We start from the raw sequence: 6023 nt of genomic DNA, 5'->3' as shown, positions 1-6023 counted from the left end.
AATATGAAAATATGACAACTTCAAACAATATTTTCAAATACTTAATGACTTCAACTAAAAAAGTCATCAGCAAAAAAGTTGTATAACTCATCAAGACCTATAACTTTTATGTTTGTAATTTCTTCATCCGACAAAGTTCTAGTAACATTGTTCACAAAATTGACTTATATATGATATAGTTTATAAACCAGATGAGAAATATGTGATTTTTGTGAACAATGTTACTATCACTTTATCGGATGAAGAAATGATCAAAATAAAAGTTATAGATCGTGATGAGTTATAAATTTTTGTTGTTGATGACTTCTTTAATTGAAATCATTTAGTATTTCAAAATATTGTTTAAAGTTGTCATATTTTCAAATTCAAATTCCAACATTTCAAAAACATGTTGTATAGGAAAATGAACAAAATAAAAGTTATAGATATTTGATGAGTTATACAACTTTGTTGTTTATGACTTTTTTAGTTGAAATCATTTAGTATTCGAAAATATTGTTTGAAGTTGTCATATTTTTAAGTTTGAATTCAAATCGTTCAAAAAAATATTATATAGCAAAAATTCCAAAGTAAAAGTTATAGATCTTGATGAGTTATACGTCTTTGTTGTTGATGACTTTTCAGTTGAAATCATTTTAGTCTTTCAAAATATTGTTTGAATTTGTCATATTTTCAAATTCAAATTCAAACTGTTTAAAAAATTATTGTATAGAAAAATTCACAAAATAAAATTTATAGATATTGATGAGTTATACGAATTTTATGTTGATAACTTTTTCAGTTGAAATCATTTATTATTTGAAAATATTTTTTAAAGTTGTCATATTTTTAAATTCGAATTTAAATTGTTCAAAAAATGTTATATAGCAAAAATACCAGAGTAAAATTTGTATGAACGTGGTTGTGTTTAATATATTGATGGTTGTGTTTGTGAATGAATGTATATGAATTGGGGATGTTAGGATGTAACGTCCTAGCCTAGGGGTTAATAGGATTAAAAGGATACTTATACCAACAAATTACAATTTCTTTCCTAGAAGCAATCTTAAAAAAAGGTGACCTACTGGAAAAGCAATGAGTGGATGACCAAAGACACACATATGATAAAATTTATTTCTTTCGGATTACTCTCATTTGTGACGGGCCATAATCTAGGCCCGTCAGAGATGAGAGTCATCTGTGACGGGTCATAATTATGGCCCGTTAGAGATGAGTGTCCATAGATAATAAAATTTATTTTTTTCGGATTATACTCATCTGTGATGGGTCTAGATTGTGGCCCGTCAGAGATGAGAGTCATCAGTGACGGGCCAAAATCTAAGCCCGATTGAGATGAGTATTATCTGTGACGGTCGGATGCCCGATTGAGATATTTTCTCACATCACTGACCTTTGTTTAGTGACGGGAGCCATGTTCGATAGAGATGATACTTTAAGCCCGTTAGAGATAACCGGTTCCGTTCTAATGTCTTGTGCGGCAACCCCAACAATACCGTCGGTACAAAACAACGGGAACATCAAATGTTTACTAAAATAAAGTAGCAAAAGTAATTACCCATACTTTCATTTATTATATATTGGGTACTAATTAAATAAGCTTGGACTAAAAAAGAATCATAATTGCACGCAACACATTCATGGTTGAGATTGAGCATGGAAGAGATCCAATATATATAAAGAAACTACATCGAAAGAAATAATCCCCTAAAAAAGTATACTCCTTTTATTCCTACATATTCCGTATTTAGTATAGTACATATCATTTTCATTTTGCTGATCAGTTGGGATATGAGATGTCCAAAATGATGAGACAAGTTAGCTCTAAAGGCACCGTCATGATCCCGCGTGACAGAGATTGCACAATGTCATCTTCTGCCGTAGATATCTTTCTTCTTCCATGTTTAGTTATGTTTATGGCATCATTTTTTGAGATCCCAAAAGGAGTTCTTTAGAAAATGGATTTTTATAGATCTCGTTTCTTTTGGCAAAATGATAGCCATAAGAAAAAATGCAGGCTAGCCAGATGAAATTTGTTATGTCAACTAAAGGAACGAGGGGGTTTAGGAATACATAACTTAGAAATACAAAAATGATGTTTGTTGAGTAAGTGGCTTTTTAGACTTATTAATGAGGATGGTGTTTGGCAAAACTTACTCAGACGAAAGTATCTTAAAAATCAAACAATAACAAGTGTGGTAAAAAAACCTGGTGATTCTCATTTCTGGTTAGGTCTTATGAAAGTGAAAGATTCTTTCCTCGCTTTGGGATCTTTTATTGTCAATAATGGCTCACAAGTTAGATTTTGGGAGGATACATAGATTGGAAATAGACCTTTAAAAAATCAGTATCCATCTTTATATAATATCGTTCGGAAAAAAATGATTGTATTGCAACTGTTATGTCAACTGTTCCATTAAATGTATCTTTTCGACTATCTTTGTTTGGTAACAATAGACTATTGTGGTATAACTTAGTTGCAAGAATTGTACATGTCAATTTAAACAATGACACTAATGTGTTTGGATGGAACCTGCATCAAAATGGAAAATTTTCGGTTCACTCCATGTATTCTACCTTAATAAACAATGTTCATTCTTTTAGGAATAAAGGCGTGTGGAAGTTGAAATTACCTCTTAAGACAAAAGTATTTTTATAGTACTTTATTTAAGGGTGTAGTTTTAATAAAAGACAACTTAGCTAGGAGAAACTGGGATGGTGGTTTGAAGTGTTGTTTTTGTATGCACAATGAAACTATCCAACATCTGTTCTCTGATTGTCATTATGCCAAATTTATATGCGGATGCGTTTTTATATCTTTAGGGTTAAGAGCACCATTTAGTTTTGACGATTTAGGAGGGAACTGGTTGAGTGGAAAGAGTGTGGAGATTAAAAATTTGATGTTAATAGGAGCATCTGCAATTTGTTGGGTCTTTGGCTAAGTAGAAATAAGGTGGTTTTTGACAAATCCCTTCCAAAAACATATTTGCAGGTTCTTTTCAGAGTGACGTATTTGCTTCGGTGGTGGGCAATCCTACAAAAGCATGAAGAGAACAAAGAAATTATCTTTATTGCGTGTCAGAAGTTGGAGATTTTGGCTATGCAAATATTTGGACACTTTGGCTGGAGATTTAGGAATAGAATTGAGTAATGCTTTACTCTAGTGATACTCGTTGTTTCTCTCTTGCTTGATGGACTTTTAGCTTTATGTATGGACCAAATTTATGTGTGTTAGAAAACTATAAACTTTGTAATAAGTGGCTGTAGCTTCTTTAAAGTCAAGGCTGAATTCTTTTATCCATTATTTTAAAAAAAATCTTTCTTCTTCCCATTAACAAAAGAAGTTATTTTCTAGCTTCCTCCTTTGAGTTTTTGGCAACCATGAGATCTCCATGGCAGGTCATAGGTTTTTAGCAGCGGCGTCGCGTGAAATATGAGGCCCAGTTTAGAGCACCAAGTAGAGGCCTAATATCGAGTACCAAAACAAAAAACTAATGATGCTTATGCAATAGTTGTATTGGAAAAACACTCATGTCGCTTTAAAAATTTAGAATTTAGACCGGACCTTTATTTTCTTATGAAATAAAATCCTGAAGAACTAAAATTGATATATACTTGTTATACAAGACTTATACTGATTTCTAATTAAAAACCCAAAACTATTACATATAGTTAGTATACTTTATAAATCTTAGGGCCCATAATTTTTGGGGACCTATGCGGTCGACTACCTTGCACGGCCCCAGACGCTCCTGTTTTTTACCACACGGGTGTACATCTACCCGTTACTTGCATGTCACTTGAATAGACATAAAAAAATATGAAAAATTTGATAAGATAGATTAATACGTGTTATATCACTTTAAAAATATGCAAGTTCAAATTCGACTATTTAGGTGAAAGAGTTTCCCCTTCGTGCAACTCAGCAGTACAATGTTTTTCACTCGTCATGGGGATTCCATTGTTGTGCTCAATTAAGGAGTTGTTAACTATTGGAGGTCCGATGTTCCTTGGATGCACGGCTAGATGAGATGTTACTAAAGTCACAGTAACAGTAGTAACTGAACCTGATCTCTGATCACATTATTCTGTGTGTATATAAAGGTCGCCTGATCGCTAATTCCAATATCTCCAGGAGATGTCTCATACAAATCCTACAAATTAAATATTAACATTATAGGCTAAAAACGTTCGTCCAACGGTTACTCAAACCAACTTTCAATTTTTTAGCATTCCCAAACAATAGCGTTTTTTGAGTCAATTTTTCACTGACGCTATTTTTAGTGTACACTGTATTAATTAGTTAGTAATGTATAGCTAATGTATCCATGGAGGCACAAAGTAGTTTTTTTCCCCTAGCAATGATCACCAAACAGTAGTTCAGTACGAAGATTACTACTAATCAATAGCAGTTCAGTACGACAATTAGTACCAGTAAAATTTATGGTTTATTAGATCATGTCATTATAAATTTGCTAGTTTTGAAATATATCATTACTATTTGACTAATTGTAAATATGCCATTATAATTTCAGAGTAATTTGAAATATGCCACTCCGTACCTTTCAGTGTATTTTTTAAAAAAAATTGGACCAAATTGCCCCTCTAATATTTACTACACCCTTTGTAAGTGCAAAGGGCAATTTGCTTCAAAAAATTTTTATAATGGCATATATTAAATAGTTCTAAAATTATAATGGCATCCTTACAATTAATTAAATAGTAATGGCATATTTCGAAACTGACAAATTTATAATGTCATGGATCTAATTAACCCTAAAATTTAAAAACTTATCATCGTTTGCGTGATTAAGATGATCATTAGCTCGCTTGTCAGGTCAGGAGATCAGAAAAAAAAATGCATGTGGGCTTGTACTTGTGGTCAGCTTAAGATGCACATCTGAGGGGCTGTTTAGTTGGTGAAATAAAAATTTTTGCATGTCACATCAGATGTATGACCGGATGTTGGACGGTGTTTTCGGACGAGAATGAAAAAAACGAATTTCATGGCTGCCATGGAAACCGCGAGACGAATCTTTTGAGCCTAATTAATTCGTCTTTAGCGCATGTAGGTTACTGTAGCAATTATAGCTAATCATGTACTAATTAGGCTCAAAAGATTCGTCTCATGATTTCTCACATAACTGTGCAATTAGTTTTTCGTTTTTTCTATATTTAATACTCTATTTAGATGTCCAAAGATTCGATGTGATGTTTTTGGACAAAAATTTTTGAGAACTAAACAGCACCTGAATGTCTGCTAAAATATTTCTATTCAGTATGATGTCAGGGCTATTAACGATAGTCAAAGTCACACTAAAACTAGCAAAACTATGAGGTAATTAACTCGCCTGACGGATATAGAAATTTTGTCCTACGTCGCCAACTAACAAGTTTTCAGTAACCAAATTTAGAGGAATTGTCGGAGAGAGAAGATATTTTTAGGCCAATTTGTTCTGGGATTACCCTAGCCCAAGATTATTAGAGGCTAATTTCACCATTTACCTTCCTCGTCTGGGCCTACATAAGCATTTGACACTTACACTACGATTGACCTATGTAGTTTTGGGACATAATATACTGCCTTCATCCGAAATATAAATATTTTTATGTTCTTTAGTGAGGATTAAGGTTGAGACAAAATGCTTTGGCGTCTATTAATAAATGAGTAATCGACAAGGGTGAGTGGGTACGTTTGGGGTAAAATGGAAATATTTTTTAGTGTGTTACAGTGTATAAAGTGAATTGCTAGCCTTTTTCTATCAGCTTAGGTTTTTAGATGCAACTGGCTGGTGCATGCAACTAACATGGTGTTAACAACAAATTTGGATTTAGACATTAAAGGGAAAAGATAAAATATGTGGCCGAATCAGGTTAAAATTACGACAGTCGGACTAATCATACAAGTCGATAGGAAAACGAGTCGATTTAGAAGATGAGTCTGATTGGACCCGAGAAGGATATATATTGATTCGGAGAGAGAGGTAGACTCCGTGTAAAATAATATTTGTAAATAATAGAGTTTG

This window comes from Oryza brachyantha, chromosome 9, assembly GCF_000231095.2.
Source record: "Oryza brachyantha chromosome 9, ObraRS2, whole genome shotgun sequence".
Taxonomy (NCBI): Eukaryota; Viridiplantae; Streptophyta; class Magnoliopsida; order Poales; family Poaceae; genus Oryza; species Oryza brachyantha.
The sequence above is the reverse complement of the archived record's forward strand: the minus strand, read 5'-3'. Positions refer to the sequence as shown.